Source organism: Podarcis bocagei (assembly GCF_964188305.1).
Source record: "Podarcis bocagei genome assembly, chromosome: W".
Lineage (NCBI taxonomy): Eukaryota > Metazoa > Chordata > Lepidosauria > Squamata > Lacertidae > Podarcis > Podarcis bocagei.
This window is the reverse complement of record NC_138131.1, coordinates 69596234-69613454: the sequence shown is the minus strand read 5'-3', so window position 1 is coordinate 69613454 and position 17221 is coordinate 69596234.

Sequence of the window (17221 nt, the reverse complement as noted above, 5' to 3'; positions counted from 1 at the left end):
AAGCTCATCTTGCTTATTTCCCATGCTTTGCGCATTAGTGTACAGACATTGAAGTCCATTAATCATTCCCCCGTGTCTCTTATTTAAGGATTTTTTCCTCCCACCACTAGGTCTGCGTGCTGTTTGCTCCATTTGGTCTATGACATTTGGATGATCATCTTCATCAATTGATAGACTCCTACCTTCAGGAGCACTGTCTCCCTCCCCCACATTAGTTAGTTTTCCTGTCAATTTGGTTGGAGGGAGAAGGGTAAACATGTCCACGTAATCCCCATTGAGGATCTTATTCCTCTTCTTCTGGGACAAATGGTTCCCCAATATAAAATCAGTGGATTGATTGGTAGCAACTTTTACATCCTCCACCAATGCCCCATCCTTCCATGCCAGTACACCATTGAAGGTCTTACGATGGGAATTGGCCCTCCTTTCATGCGCCCAAAGTGGGATTATCTTCCCCCAAGCCCCAGTAGCTATCCATGGGGCCCTCGCTATCCGAATCAGAGGATGGCGTACCTGACTCATCCTCGGTCTCTGACTGCTTACTTCTCTTCTTCTTAGAGGACGTGTGCTTCCTCTTGGACTTCCTCTTCCCACCTTGGACCTCAACGTTGGCTGGGGTCGCACTTGCCGCTGGCTGAGGGGTGGGAGGTTCAATGTGCTCATCCTCCAGGGCGGAACCCGCGCTGTCCTCGGTAGAGCTGTTCTGGGGCTGCTGTTCCTGAAACACACTAGGAATGTCTACAATTTGTGAGACGGCGTTACCGCTGGCACCCTTGGCGGTGGCCTTCCCCTTGCCGGGACCCTTAGCCGGCGCCCTTCCTTTGCCTATGCTTTGGTTTGTTTTCTTAGCCATGGCTGCCTGTGCACGGGTATTTGGGCGACCTGTATTCGCCGTTTCTGACTGGTTGCTGCCCCCTGCAATGACGGGGATGTCCTGTTGAACTTGGTAGCTAGAAGGAGTGTCGGGTATCACCTCCTGTGACAGTTCCGGGGCTGGAAGCGCCAAAGCCCCCCTAGGCCTACACTGTCTGTAAAATGTTTCAAACGCCATGAAAAATTGGGTGAAGGCTTGAGGGTCGCAAGGCATGGCCGGCACTTGAGCGCCCCCATTGCCTGCGGGGGGTGCCAGCTGATTGGCGGAAGTGGATGCCTGCTGGTCTCCACCGGAAGCCATTTCAAACTGAATCGTGAACTGGAACCACTAAGTTATTCGCCTAGCAATTTAAAATTGCCTACCTAGGAGGTCCGTGTACCCCCTTACCCGTTCAGTATCACCTGCGCTGACTTAAATGCAATCGCAATCCACTGTCCGTGATCAGCAACACGGCCAAGAATTACCTAGCTCAGTATTGTCAACGCTGTCTAGCTTGCACTTGATTATGGGATTGCTAATTGCACCCAGTTCAGTATTATCAACACTGGCCTAGCTATTAACTAACCTTGAAGAGGTTGGCTAAACCTAGTTCAGTATTAACCACGCTGTCTCAGTCAGTATTAACCACACTGACTTAGGTCTAACCTAATTTCAGTAAGGCTCGGTGTGCCCTAATTTGGTCTATATGAAAATAATGGCTATATAATTAGCTCTAAAATGAACACAGTGTTATTTGAATTTAACCTCTCACTACGCAATAAACAAAACAGGGCAGCCTTTCCTCAAAAGGCGGGAGCCAGAATCACCAAACCCATTTCAATGGGCAATACTCAAAACAATGCAATCCAGTTACACAGGTAGGAACCAAAGAAAATAATTGTTTATTTCTCTATTTATTATTTATCTATAACAACTATGAATTGACTATACTAAATTATGAAACTTAATGCCTAGGCAGAGCCCGCGAGCAGAATGAGATAATTTGAATTCACCCTTTACTAAACCCCATAAATCGCCTCTGCATTAAATTAGAATATTATTTAAAGGGGTAAAGAGATGAGATCACTTGTCAATTAAACTGCCCAATAAAGCACTTCATGGAGGATGAATGACACCCTCTTTAGAGATAAGGAGATTCATATGAAGGCCCAAAAAACCTTAAAGGACTACTTTGAAATAAATTTAAGGGCCGAGGTAGAAAAAAGAGTGATCTGGGACGCAAGTAAAGCTGTGATGCGAGGTTTCTTAATTCAACAAAATTCAATAAAGAAGAAGAAACAGAATGAGAAAAAGGAAAAGATTTTGGAAAAGATAAAGGAAGGAGAGAAAAAATTAAGAGCAAAGCCAAAGTCCCAGGAGATTTTGAGAGAGATTAAGTTATACCAAACACAATACATGGAATTGATGAACCAAGACATTGAATGGAAGATAAAGCAAATGAAACAAAAGACATTTGAATCGGCAGATAAATGTGGTAAACTTCTGGCATGGCAATTGAAGAAAAGACAGAAACTAAATACAGTTACAAGCCTAGAAGTGGATGGAAAAAACATATCTAAACCCAATGAGATTAGAAATTGCTTTTTGAGTTATTTCAAAAAACTTTATACTCAAGGACCGCAAAATGAAGAAGAAATAGACAAATTCCTTGACAAATATGGATTACAAAAAATCTCTCATCAAAGTAAGATGGATCTGAATCAGAGAATAACAGAGCAAGAGATAGAGGCTGCCATTCAGAATATGCAATTGGGCAAATCTCCAGGACCAGATGGACTGACCTCCAGATATTACAAATCTCTGAAGGAGTGGTTGATTCAACCATTAAAAGAAGTCTGTAATGAGATTTTAGAGGGGGGAAAAGGCACCTGAATCGTGGAAAGAAGCGTTCATTTCACTCATACCAAAGACAGAGACTGAAAAGACTCAATTGAAGAACTACCGCCCAATATCACTACTTAATGTGGATTACAAAATTTTTGCAGACATTTTGGCAAAAAGACTTAAAAAAGTGTTGATGGAGAAGATTCATAAGGACCAAGCAGGCTTTCTCCCAAAAAGGCACCTAGCAGACAATGTAAGGAACATAATAGATATTTTGGAAAAGTTAGAGGTGGATATAAACTCTAAAGCAGTATTGATTTTTGTGGACGCGGAGAAAGCCTTTGACAATATTTCTTGGAGTTTTATGAGAAAGAATCTTCATGGGATGGGGGTAGGGCAAGGTTTTGAGAATGGTATGGGTGCAATATACTCTGAGCAAAAAGCTAAGTTGATTGTAAATAATGTAATAACTGAGGAATTCAAGATAGAAAAAGGAACACGACAGGGGTGCCCAATTTCCCCATTGCTTTTCATTTCGGTTCTGGAGGTGTTGCTGAATATGATCAGAAATGACCAGCAGGTTAAAGGTGTACAGGTCGGAGCTAAACATTATAAGTTAAGAGCATTGGCAGATGACCTAGTATTGACTTTGCAAGAGCCAAACACTAGTACGAAAAAGGTTCTAGAAATAATCCAACAGTTTGGCCAGGTAGCCGGATTTAAGTTGAATAAACAAAAAACTAAAGTTCTAGGAAAAAATTTAACAGATATGGAGAAGGAGAAATTCCAAGAGGAGACAGGCTTGACGGTGGTTAAGAAGGTGAAATACCTGGGGGTTTATTTGACATCTAAAAATTTGAATTTGTATAAGGATAACTATGAAAAAAGTTGGTCAGAAATTGAAAAAGATCTAGAAATATGGTCAAATTTGAAACTGTCATTGTTAGGCCGAATTGCAGTGATTAAGATGAATGTATTGCCTAGAATGTTATTTTTGTTTCAAACCTTGCAGATTCTTGATAAGATGGAATGTTTTAAGAGGTGGCAGAAAGATATCTCGAAATTTGTTTGGCAGGGCAAAAACCCCAGAATCAAATTTAAAATATTAACAGATGCTAAAGAAAGAGGGGGTTTTGCCCTGCCGGACTTAAAATTGTACTATGAAGCAGCAGCGTTTTGCTGGCTGAAAGAGTGGATGCTCCTCGAGAACACAGACATTTTGGATTTGGAAGGTTTCAATAATGCATTTGGTTGGCATGTGTCAGGGGTTCAGAGATAGAGGCACAGGTGAGGGAGGAGACGGAGAGCGACGAGGAAGAATCCCAGGACAGTGAGGAAGAGGATGACAATGACTTGAGATCTTCCATGAGTCTCTCAAGTGAATCGGAGGATTCTCAGGAGGGGGCGCCCCTAGTCAGGACAAGGGGGGTCACAGGGGGGACCTGCCAGGAGCAGGGAAGCAGCAGGGAAACCCCGAGTGGGAGTGGGAGATCGGGGCCGGCTTCCCAGCAGGAACGAAGGGAAGAGAGGGGAGTTCCCAGTGTGACACACGGAGCGGAGCAGGAAAGAGACAGGGGAAGGAGATCGGGGCAGGACGTCCTGCCGGAAGAGGCGGAGAGAAGAAGAAGAAGAAGAGTTTGGATTTGATATCCCGCCTTTCACTCCCTTTAAGGAGTCTCAAAGCGGCTAACATTCTCCTTTCCCTTCCTCCCCCACAACAAACACTCTGTGAGGTGAGTGGGGCTGAGAGACTTCAGAGAAGTGTGACTAGCCCAAGGTCACCCAGCAGCTGCATGTGGAGGAGCGGAGACTCGAACCCGGTTCCCCAGATTAGGAGACTACCGCTCTTAACCACTACACCACACTGGCTCTCTGAGTAGTACAGGGAGTAGTGTAAGTGTCAAGAGGAAGGTCAGGGGTAGCGAACGCGCGCCAAGTTCAAATGTGGAGGCGCGCGGAAATGGAGAAAGCCCGGAGGAGGAGCCTAGCCCCAAAGCACGAAGGAGGGGGGAACAGGCATCTGAGGAATCCGCTTCAGGAGAGAGCAGGAGGGAAGGAACCCAGGGGGGCAGAAAGACCCTGCGGAAAAGGAAAGACAGGAAGAGGTGGTCTAGCACAAGCCTCTTAAGTTGGTGTAGAGGCGGGACCGACTCAGAGGGGACTTCAAATGTCTGACGTTAGAGACGCGGGGCTGCGCGCCTCGGTTGTGGAACCAATAATGAACTGCAATAAACATCCTTGTATATAAGAAGAGCTTGGCGTTGGTCTTTTGTGAGCTGAGACCTGAGGCAGCCTCTGACAGTAAGTCCCCTCCAAAAATACGCAAATTTTTTTTTTTTTTTTTTTTTTTTTGCAAAGCTCACGAAGTTTGGCAGCCATGAGTATGGAGCAGCAGATAGCTGAGCTACGCAACGCAGTCTCCCGGCTTACCACTGAGGTAGTGGTCTCCCAGAAGAAGGGGGAAGAGGCGGAAAAGCGGTGCCAAGATCTGCAAGCCAGGTGGGATCATGCATGCCAAGTGGGGTTCCCGGGGACCAAAGCTGCTGGAGTAGCACTGGGCAGAAGAGGGGGCAACTTGGTAGCCCACTTCGATGGGAACCTGCAGCAATACCCCAGTTTTAAAGCAGACGTAGAATATGCGCTGCATTTGCTTCGCGACGACTTTAAAGATGAGGAGGAGAAGGTGGGTTTCATTGTGTCCCACTTGCATGGGGAAGCGAGGGCTTGGCTGCGCAATCTGTGGCGCGAGGATTGCCCTGCTCGAAGGGACTCTGATGAATTTATCAAATGCATGGACGCTTGCTTCCAGTCTACCGTGGATGTGGATGTAGCACGCCAGCAGATCCATGGTTTAAGGCAAGGCAAGGCTTCAGTACGTCAGTACCATGCTCGCTTTTTCGCCTTGCTGAATGTGCTGCGATGGGAGAAAGATTCTCTGGCTGTCAGAGACTTATTTTGGGAGGGGCTCTCTGGCCCTGTGAAAGACGAGCTGGCAAGGGGGGACAGACCTAAAACCCTGGCAGACGTGGTACAGCGAGCGCTTGCCATTGGAGTGCACCAGGAAGAACGCCCTTGGCGCAATGAAGGGGGTAGCCAGCTTCACGCACCGTCTAGAGTGCCTCCTTTGTTTCCCAGAGATCCAGGACGTCCGCGTCTCTCACCTCAGCTGCAGGCAGGGGAGGAGCCTATGGAACTGGGGAGTGCAAAGGCTCAGTCAGTGGCCGGAGCCCCAGCGTCCGGAACAGTCAAGAAGAAGCCTCCTAGAGGGAACAGGAAGTGTTACATCTGTGACAGTGCAACGCACATGGCGAAAGAGTGTCCCCAGAGGCTCCGGCAGCACACTGCAGCCTTGGCAACAGTAACTGCAGCAGCACAGCATGAAGAGCAGTCTCAGGGAAACGACAATGCCTGGCTGGAATCAGCAATGTTGGGGCACAGCCAGGCGAGTCAGTAGAGCAGTCCCCAGCGCTTTTGCAGCCTACAGACCCCCTGCCACCCAAGCCTGTAGTGCAGCTCACTGCAACTCTCCAGCTACCTAATGGACGCACCCTGGAGGTCCCCATCACAATTGACAGTGGGAGCAACGCAGACTTCGTGGGGGTGCAGTTCGTCAAGCAGCATCGCATAGAGCTTCTGCCAGCCACGCTGCCATTGAACGTCGTCACAGTGGATGGCAGGAAGCTGCTGGGGGGGCAAGTGGTACAACAGACGCCGCCCATGGTGATGCAGATTGGCAATCACCGAGAAGTCATCAGTTTCAACGTCACCCGCCTGTCAGACACGCCTATAGTGTTAGGCATGAGTTGGCTGGATAGGCACAGCCCGACCATGGCGTGGTACCAGCGGCAGCTCACCTTCGGCTCGTCCTATTGCGCGCAGCATTGCATCCAGACCGGTCAGGAGGAGGAGGGCCAAGAGGAGGGGCAGCAGCTACGTCTCAGCATGGCGCAAGCAGTACCCCTCAAGTACAAGGGGTTTTTGGAGGTTTTCTGCGAAAAGGAGGCTGACCAGTTGCCACCTCACCGGCCCTACGATTGCGCTATTGACCTCTTGCCAGGGACAACGCTGCCGCCTGTGAAGCTGTATTCCATGTCCGAGGAGGAGCTGCAGGAGCTCAGGGAGTTCATAGATCACAACCTGCAGCGGGGATTCATCCGAGAATCGAAGGCTGTAGGGGGCAGTCCTGTGTTTTTTGTGAAGAAGAAGGACACGCCCCAAAAGAGGCTGATCGTAGACTTTAGATTCATAAACTCAAAGACAAAGCCTGCGGCCTTTCCCATGCCCAAGATTGACGACCTGCTCGCGACGGTGCGGAAAGGGAAGATCTTCACCAAGTTGGATCTCCGCGGAGCTTACAATCTCATACGCGTGCGAGAGGGTGATGAGTGGAAGACGGCCATGTTCACGCCGTTGGGCACCTACGAATACAGAGTTATGCCGTTTGGTCTCCAAAATGGCTCCCACTTTTCCAAGCTTTTATGCATCACGTGCTAGCGGGACTCCTCTACAAGAAGTGCGTATGTTTCCTCGACGACATTCTGATCTTCTCAGAATCGCCGGAGGCTCACGAGAGCGACGTGAAGGAGGTCCTGCAGAGGCTTACGGGAGCACAGGCTCTACGCCAAGCTGGAGAAGTGCCAATTTGACGTGACGGAGGTGGATTTTCTGGGCTATAGGCTGTCCGACAGGGGACTAGCCATGGACAGCGCCAAGGTCCGCGCGGTGTTGGACTGGAAGAGCCCGCGAAATCGGAAAGAGGTCCAGAGGTTCGTCGGCTTCGCCAACTTTTACCGCAAGTTCATCAGGGGTTTCGCCAGGGAGACGGCAGCTATCACGGACACTCTCAGCTCCAAGAAGAAGAAGTTCACCTGGACGGACCAAGCGGAGCAGTCCTTCAGGAGACTTAAGAGTCTCTTCGCGTCCGAAGAACAGCTGCTACACGTGAATCCTGGCAGGCCCATGAGGGTTGAGACTGACGCATCTGACAGAGCGGTGGGGGCCATCCTCTTACAGGAAGACCCGCAGGGGAACTGGAGGCCCTGTGCTTTCTACTCCCGGAAGCTCAGCAAGTCGGAGCAGAACTACACCATCTGGGACAGGGAGTTGCTGGCCATCCACGCAGCTTTCAAGGCGTGGAGGCACTTCCTCATCGGAGCCAAGCACACCGTGCAGGTCCGCACGGACCACAAGAACCTAGAGTACTGGCGCACGGCGAAGCTACAGAGCCAGAGGCACATACGCTGGGCGGAGTTCTTTGCGGATTTCGATTTCAGGATAGAGTACATCCCAGGCGACAACAATGTCATAGCAGATGCGCTCTCCAGGAAACCGCAGTATCTCGAGGCAGCGGCACCGGTGGCAGCCAAGCACATTTTTGCACCGCAGGCGTGGGCGTGCGCTTCAGCCGCCGTGGACCTGGAGGCGGTGCGTCGCGCGTTGCAGGCGGATCCGTTCGCACAGTCCAAGATGGAAGAGGTGCGGAGGGGCACAGCGAAGGACGACGAGTTCCAGATACGCGACGGCCTGCTGACCCGTAAAGGTGCTCTCTACGTTCCGGGAGACGATCTCCGCGCGAAGGTTCTGCAGCAGTTGCACGACGCACCCAGCGCTGGCCACTTCGGCAAGGAAAAGACGACGGAATTAGTGGCCAGAGACTTTTGGTGGCCCCAGATGCGAGGGGAGGTCGCGGAGTACGTCGCCAGGTGTGACACGTGTCAAAGGTCCAAGCCAGTGCACCAGAAGCCAGCGGGACTGCTGGAACCGCTGGGAACGCCACTGCAACCATGGGAGAGGGTGGCGCTGGACTTTGTCACTGATCTGCCCAGTTCGCGAGGCAAGACGGCGGTGCTTGTGGTTGTAGACCTGTTCACCAAGATGGCGCATTTCATTCCTTGCGCGAAGGTGGCGACAGCGGAGCAAACAGCCAAACTGTTCATCGACCACGTGTTCAAGGTGCATGGGTTGCCACGGTCCATTCTGTCCGACAGGGGGCGCCAGTTTGTGTCCAGCTTCTGGCAGAAGCTCCTAGGGATCCTGCACGTCAAAATCAACCTGTCGTCGGCGAGACATCCGCAGACCAACGGCCAAGCAGAGAGGGTCAACGCGATCATGCAGCAGTACCTGAGATGTTACGCCAATCAGCGACCCGCGGCTTGGGTGGATTACCTGCCGATGGCTGAGTTTGCCTACAACAACACGAAGCACGCGTCGACGGGGGTGACGCCGTTCTTCGCTAACAATGGAAGGCATCCCAGAACCTTCCCGGGGCTCGTAATGAAGGGGGAGGGGGCGCCACAGGAAGCCGACCATTTCGCAGCAGAATTGCAAGAAGTGCACGACGAGCTACGGAGACATTTAGAGCTAGCTAAACAAGCCTATAAGGTGCAGGCGGACAAACACAGGAGGGAGGGGGAAGACATCCAGGTGGGAGACTGGGTATGGTTAGCGGCCCAAGCGGTGCCGGCCAAGTCGTTAGCTAAAAAGAAGCTAGGACACAGGCAACTAGGGCCGTACCAAGTTGAGGCCAGGATCAATCCCGTAGCGTTTCGATTGGCCCTCCCCGAGGGTTCCAGAATGCACCCGGTCTTTCATAGGTCGGTGCTCACCCCCTACAAGGCCCCACACAGATTTCAGGAGTCAGGGACGGCACCAGAACCAAGCAGGGAGTCGCCCAAGAGGGGGAGGTCACCTAAGGACGAACCAGTCAACGAGGTCACAGAGATTCTGGACTCGAGATGGGGGGAAGAGGGAGTAGAATATTTTCTCGCCAGGGAGGGCGCCCCGGCCAGCGCCAACAGTTGGGTGCCGGACTACGCTTTGGACGAACCCCTCCTCAAGGACGAGTTCCATGCCCTTTTCCCACACAGGCCCATGCCAGCACAGTTTTTCGACAATTGGCTTTTTACGCCCACACTTTCCGCCAGCACCTTCCGAGGGTTCTCCTCCGCAGAGGAGACAACGCCAGAGTCGAGCCCTCCAAGGGGATCGTGTTCGGGGGTGGACACCGACCCTTCTTACTGGTGGGACGACCAACCAGAAGAGGACTGGCGCACGAGGTGGCGGATCGGTCCTTGGCAAGCAGACCCCACCCAGGCAACAGGGGGAGGGGAGGACGTGAACATGTTCGGAGAGGACAATGGGTTCGAGTACACAAACAATGAACTGGAAGCAGAGGAGATCGACGTCGACGACCTGTGTCCGGCAGCGACCTCCGCAACGACGGAGCCCCCGGAACCTGCGCCCGAGCAGCGGGAGGGGGGAAGGGGGGGCTTCGAGGGGGGGATGGATGTCAGGGGTTCAGAGACAGAGGCACAGGTGAGGGAGGAGATGGAGAGCGACGAGGAAGAATCCCAGGACAGTGAGGAAGAGGATGACAATGACTTGAGATCTTCCATGAGTCTCTCAAGTGAATCGGAGGCTTCTCAGGAGGGGGCGCCCCTAGTCAGGACAAGGGGGGTCACAGGGGGGACCTGCCAGGAGCAGGGAAGCAGCAGGGAAACCCCGAGTGGGAGTGGGAGATCGGGGCCGGCTTCCCAGCAGGAACGAAGGGAAGAGAGGGGAGTTCCCAGTGTGACACACGGAGCGGAGCAGGAAAGAGACAGGGGAAGGAGATCGGGGCAGGACGTCCTGCCAGAAGAGGCGGAGAGTAGTACAGGGAGTAGTGTAAGTGTCAAGAGGAAGGTATGGGGTAGCGAACGCGCGCCAAGTTCAAAATGTGGAGGCGCGCGGAAATGGAGAAAGCCCGGAGGAGGAGCCTAGCCCCAAAGCACGAAGGAGGGGGGAACAGGCATCTGAGGAATCCGCTTCAGGAGAGAGCAGGAGGGAAGGAACCCAGGGGGGGCAGAAAGACCCTGCGGAAAAGGAAAGACAGGAAGAGGTGGTCTAGCACAAGCCTCTTAAGTTGGTGTAGAGGCGGGACCGACTCAGAGGGGACTTCAAATGTCTGACGTTAGAGACGCGGGGCTGCGCGCCTCGGTTGTGGAACCAATAATGAACTGCAATAAACATCCTTGTATATAAGAAGAGCTTGGCGTTGGTCTTTTGTGAGCTGAGACCTGAGGCAGCCTCTGACAGCATGCATATCTATGGTATGATAAAATTAAGCTGCATAGCGCCTTTAAAAATCATATTGTCAGAAAAGCACTGTTTAATGTTTGGATAAGATATAAAGATCTGTTGGAAAACAAAACCCCCAGATGGGTGTCACCAGTGGAGGCTAAGGCAGTGAAGAAACTCAATATGGAGGTCGGATGGCCGAAGTATTGGGAAATTTTGGAACAGGAGGGAGATAAATTGAAATTACAAAGTCATGAGAAAATGAAACATAAAGTACAAAATTGGTTTCAATATCACCAAATAATGGAATTTTTCAAACAGGATAGGAAAATTGGCTTTCAGGTGGAAAAATCAAAATTAGAGACTGAATTGTTAGAACCCAATACTAAGAATTTATCAAGAATGTATAACTTGCTGCTGAAATGGAATACACAGGACGAAACAGTTAAATCTGCTATGATTAAGTGGGCACAGGACATTGGCCAAAACATTATGTCTGCTGACTGGGAATGGTTGTGGAACACCGGTATAAAATTTACGGCATGCAATGCCTTAAAGGAAAACATTATGAAAATGGTTTACAGGTGGTACATGACCCCAGTCAAGCTGGCAAAAATTTATCATTTGCCTGATAATAAGTGTTGGAAATGTAAAGAGACTGAAGGTACCTTCTATCACCTTTGGTGGACATGCCCGAAGATTAAGGCCTTCTGGGAAATGATTTATAATGAAATGAAATAGGTACTTAAATGTACTTTCCCTAAAAAACCAGAGGCCTTCCTCTTGGGCATCGTCGGTCAATTGGTGTCAAGGAAGGACAGAACTTTCTTTATGTATGCTACAACAGCAGCAAGAATACTCATCGCAAAGTATTGGAAGACACAAGATCTACCCACTCTAGAAGAATGGCAGATGAAGGTGATGGACTATATGACATTGGCTGAGATGACAAGCAGAATCCGTGATCAGGGAAAAGAGACGGCGGAAGAAGAATGGAGAAAATTTAAAAGTTACCTTAAGGACTATTATAAACTTGATGAATGTTAGAATGTTGAAATTTTCAGGAAGAAAGGGATACAGTGTTATGAGATAAGATTATAGAAAAGATTAAGACGACAGAGGTTGGAAAGGAATATTTAGAAGTTGCTAAAAAAATATTTTGGACATTGGGATGCAGAAAGGGGGGGTATGGGGGAGTCCCGGAAAAGAAGTTTACGAAAAAATGTTACGAAATTATACGTGTTTGTATGTCTTTTTACGTGTTTGTTTGTCTTTAAAAATTTTGTAAAACCAATAAAAATTTTATAAAAAAAAATAAAATAAAGCACTTCAATTAAATTTTGTCTGATCGAAGGCAGGCACTTAATAGATCTGTTAATTAATTATATTTTCATTTATACGTGACCTTCAATTAAATTTGTTTTATCCAGGGCTTTAGTTTAAATAGATCTGTTGATTAATTAGATTTCCGGATTAAAGTGCCCTGGAGCGCCAGGCACCTTGCATAAATCACCCTAATGCCTGTGAAGACGCTGCTAAAAGTTGCCGGCACGCCCGGGGATTCCCCTGTTCTCGCGGGGGCAAAAGGCAAGCACCTGCGAGTGGAGTGTGTGGGAGGGGTTAGCCCGCAACCCCCTCTCCTCTCTAGCTCGGACATGGCTTTGCGCTTACTTCATGTCGTGTTCTTTGCTGTTAATGCACATTTACACAGAAATCGCAAAGTGTGTGTGTCAGAGCTGCCCGAGGTCCCAGCTCACAAAGGACCAACACCAGTCCGTTGTTATATACAAAAGTCTTTATTGAAGTTCAGTTTCATCTTCACAACCGTAGCGCGCAGCTCTACGTCTGAAACTCTAGACCGTCGAAGCTCCGTCTGAATCTCCTCCCCCCAGACACCAGTTTAAGACTCTAGCCTTGCTCCACCTCTTCCTTTGCTCTTTCCTCCTCTGGCTCCGCATGTCAGCTGCGGTCTCGCCCTTCCTAGACTCATCTGACGCTGAGTCCCCTGAGTCTTCCCCCTGCCTCCGGCGGGCTTTAGGACCTGCCTCCCAATCCGGGTTTTCTGCTGTCCCCCGCGCCTGTACATTCGAACTTGGCGCGCGCGCACAGCCGGCAACCTTCCTCCTGACCGTTACACTGCTCCTGTCACTGCTTCCCCCTTCTGGGAGGCTAGCTGGACCTGACCTCCCCTCCGTTCCCCCACTCTCCGATAGAGGCATGGTCAGCCCTGACTCATCTTCTATCCCTGCTGGAGGAGACGCTGGTCCTGACACCTGGGACTCTTCCCCCCCACTACGCTCTGGTGGGGAAGCTGGTCCTGATCTCCCGCTGCTGCTTTGGGAGTCCCCGCTGGCCCCTTGTTTCTGGTGTGTTCCCCCTGGGACCCCCCCTTGCCCTGACCATCGGCGCCTCCTTCTGGGAATCTTCTGATTCGCTGGAGAAGCTCATGGAATCTCTCGGGTCGCTGTCATACTCCCCTACGCTGCCCTCAGATTCTTCCCCTTCGCTCTCCATTTCCTCTCTCCCCTGTACCTCTGTTCCTGAGCCCCTGACATCCATCCCCCCTCGAAGCCCCCCTTCCCCCCTCCTCCCCTTCGGGTGCGGGTTCCGGGTGCTCCAGTGCTGTGGGGGTGAGTGCGGGATACCGTTCCTTCCCCCTGGTGTGTAGCCGGCCAGCTGGATCTGGCCAGCCCGTAATGGGCTCGTCGACGTCGATCTCCTCTGCTTCCATCTCTCTGCATTCGTGTTCGAACCCAAGGTCCTCCCCCAACACGTCCATGTCCGTCTCTCCCCCTGTTACCTCGGGTGATGCTGCGTGCCAGGGCCCCCTTAGCAGTTCCCTGCTCCACCCCACCTCCGGTTGATTGTCCCACCAATAAGAGCGGTCCGTGGCAGACCCCGAGAGTCATCCCTCCGGGGAGCTTGTGTCTGGCGCCGTTTCCTCAGCTGATGAGAACCCCTGGAACGTGCTGGCTGAAAGTGTGGGTGTGAAAAGCCAGTCGTCGAAATAATCTGCCGGCATAGGTCTGTGTGGGAAGAGTGCATGGAAGTCGTCTTTGAGGTAGTGCTCCTCCAAGGCATAGTCCGGTACCCACCTGTTGGCGCTGGCCGGGGTACCTTCCCTGGCGAGGAGATATTCAACTCCCTCTTCCCCCCATCTCGAGTCTAAAATCTCCGTGACCTCGTTGAGTGGCGCCGCCCTCGTGGACTCCTCCCCCGTTGGTGATTTTCTGAGTGGATGTGGTGCGGTCCCTGGCGCCTGAAACCTGTGGGGTTCTTTGCAGGGTGTGAGCACTGACCTATGAAATACCGGGTGCATTCTGGAGCCCTCCGGGAGTGTTAACCGGAAGGCCACTGGGTTGATTTGTGCCTCGACTTGGTAAGGCCCTAGCTGCTTGTGTCTGAGCTTCTTCTTAGCTAACGTTCTGGCCGGCACTGCCTGGGCCGCTAACCAGACCCAGTCCCCCACCTGGATGTCTTCCCCGACTCTCCTGTGCCTGTCTGCCTGCATTTTCTAGGCGTGCTTTGCTAGTTCCAAGTGCCTTCGGAGTTGGTCGTGGACCTCCTGCAACTCTGCTGCCAAGTGCTCTGCACCCCGTGGCTCCCCCTCCCCCTTCGTCTCTAACCCCGGGAAGGTTCTGGGATGCCGCCCATTGTTGGCGAAGAACGGTGTCACCCCTGTAGACCCGTGCTTCGTGTTGTTGTAGGCAAACTCGGCCAGCGGTAGGTAGTCCACCCAGGTCAAGGGCTGTTGATTCGCGTAGCATCGCAGGTACTGCTGCATGATGGCGTTGACCCTCTCCGCCTGCCCGTTGGTCTGCGGGTGTCGTGCCGACACTAAGTTGATCTTGACGTTCAGGATGCCCAGCAGCTTCTGCCAGAAGCTCGAGACGAATTGGCGACCCCGGTCGGACAGGATGGACCGTGGTAAGCCGTGAACTTTGAACTCGTGGTCTATGAACAGTTTGGCAGTCTGTTTCGCTGTGGCCACCTTCGCGCAAGGAATGAAGTGCGCCATCTTGGTGACCGGCAGTACGTCTTCAGACATGGAATACAGTTTTCCAGTCGGCAGCGTCGCCCCCGGTAGGAGGTCAATCGCGCAGTCGTAGGGCCGGTGGGGAGGCAGCTTGTCCGCTTCCTTCTCGCAGAAGACCTCCAAAAACGCCTTGTACTTGTTGGGTACCGCCTGCACCATGCCTAGGTGTAGCTGTGGTTCATCCCCTTGTCCCTCCTCTTCCTGGCTGGTTCGGATGCAGTGTTCTGCGCAGTAGGAGGAGCAGAAGGTTAATTTTCGCTGGTACCATGCTAATGCCGGGCTGTGTCTATCCAGCCAACTCATGCCCAACACTATGGGCGTGTCCGACAGGTGGGTGACATTGAAGCTGATGACTTCCCGGTGATTTCCAATTTGCATTACCAGAGGCGGTGTTTGCTGCACCACCTGTCCACCCAGCAGCTTCCTGCCATCGACCGTGACGACGTTTAGGGGCATCGTGGCTGGTAGGAGCGCTATGCAATGTAGCCTGATGAAGTCCACTCCTATAAAGTCTGCATTACTACCAGAGTCAATGGTAATAGGGACTTCCAGGGTGATTCCATTTGGCAGCTGGAGTGATGCGGTGAGTTGCACCACTGGTTTGGGTGGGAGGGGGTCTGTGGGCTGCAAAATCTCTGGGGACTGCTTCACTGACTCGCCTGGCTGGGTCCCAGTGCCTCTGCCTCCAGCCAGGCTTCGTCGTTTCCCTGCAGCTGTTCCCCCTGCTGAACTGCTCCCCGTACTGTTGCTAAGGCTGCAGTGTGCTTCTGGATCCTCTGGGGACACTCTTTGGTCATGTGCAGTGCACTGTTGCAGATATAACACTTCCTGCTCCCTCTAGGAGCCTTCGTCTTGACTGCTCCCGGTGTTTGGGCTCTGGTCGCTGTCTGAGCCCTGGCATCACCTATCTCCATCGGCTCTTCTCCCCCCCCAGTGGTGGCGTGGATTGTGCGCGCCCTGGCTCTCTGGGAAGGAAGGGAGTTGTTTGGCTGGCGTGCGTGCCATCCGTCCGTCATCCCTGCTCCAAGGGCGTTCTTCCAGGCGCACCCCTATCGCCAGCGCCCTCTGGACGACTTCTGTGGTATTGGTAGGTCTCTCTCCCCTCGCCAGCTCATCTTTCACGGCTCCATTTAGCTCCTCCCAGAACAGATCCCTCACGTCAGCTGAGTCCTTCTCCCAGCCCAGCACATTTACTAACGCAAAAAAGCGGGAGTGATATTGTCTAACCGTGGCTTTGCCCTGCGTCAGCCCGTGCATTTCCCTCCTGGCCACATCCACATCTACCGTTGATTTAAGACAAGCGTCCATAGCTTTGATAAATGCGTTTGAATCCTGGAGGGCGGGATCATTTTCACGCCATAAATTGTGCAGCCACGATTTAGCTTCCCCATGCAGATGAGTGATTATGAACCCTACTTTTTCCTCCTCATCTCTAAAGTCTTTCCGAAGCAAATTGAGCGTGAAAGCTATGTCTGCCCTGAAGTTAGGATACTGCTGCAGGTCCCCGTCGAAGTGGGCTACGATGCTGCCCCCCCTCTTCCCGAGGCCAACTCCCTCCGGCTTGGGTCCTGGCAGCCCCTCTTTGCCCAAACGTTCCCACCTGTCACTGCTTCCCCCTTCTGGGAGGCTAGCTGGACCTGACCTCCCCTCCGTTCCCCCACTCTCCGATAGAGGCATGGTCAGCCCTGACTCATCTTCTCTCCCTGCTGGGGGAGACGCTGGTCCTGACACCTGGGACTCTTCCCCCCACTACGCTCTGGTGGGGAAGCTGGTCCTGATCTCCCGCTGCTGCTTTGGGAGTCCCCGCTGGCCCCTTGTTTATGGTGTGTTCCCCCTGGGACCCCCCTTGCCCTGACCATCGGCGCCTCCTTCTGGGAATCTTCTGATTCGCTGGAGAAGCTCATGGAATCTGACTGACCGAACCCAAAGAGTGCTCATCAATGGTTCCTCTTCATCCTGGAGAAGAGTGACTAGTGGGGTACCACAGGGTTCTGTCTTGGGCCCGGTCTTATTCAACATTTTTATCAACGACTTGGATGATGGACTCAAGGGCATCCTGATCAAATTTGCAGATGACACCAAACTGGGAGGGGTGGCTAACACCCCAGAGGACAGGATCACACTTCAAAATGACCTTGACAGATTAGAGAACTGGGCCAAAACAAACAAGATGAATTTTAACAGGGAGAAATGTAAAGTATTGCACTTGGGCAAAAAAAATGAGAGGCACAAATACAAGATGGGTGACACCTGGCTTGAGAGCAGTACATGTGAAAAGGATCTAGGAGTCTTGGTTGACCACAAACTTGACATGAGCCAACAGTGTGACGCGGCAGCTAAAGAAGCCAATGCAATTCTGGGCTGCATCAATAGGAGTATAGCATCTAGATCAAGGGAAGTAATAGTGCCACTGTATTCTGCTCTAGTCAGAC